This window comes from Penaeus monodon, chromosome 28, assembly GCF_015228065.2.
Source record: "Penaeus monodon isolate SGIC_2016 chromosome 28, NSTDA_Pmon_1, whole genome shotgun sequence".
Lineage (NCBI taxonomy): Eukaryota > Metazoa > Arthropoda > Malacostraca > Decapoda > Penaeidae > Penaeus > Penaeus monodon.
The window spans coordinates 36,518,515-36,518,766 of NC_051413.1; positions in this window are offsets into that span (position 1 = coordinate 36,518,515).

Consider the following 252-nt stretch of genomic DNA (forward strand, 5'->3'; position numbering starts at 1 on the left):
GTAGAGATAAAATGATAAAAGGAAGAAGAGGAAAGGAAGCAAAAAGAGGTTAGAGATAAAAGTGAAAAACTTGGATGAAAAGTTGTAGAAAGAAAAAATACACGGGAAAGTAGAAAAAACCCGAAAAGAAACAGACGAGAAAGAAAAAATAAAAAGAGAATGAAAAAAAAATGGAAAAGAAAAATCATGATAAACAGATAAATAAGGTTATAAACAGATAACTGATATATATAAAGACTTTTTGAGGGAAAA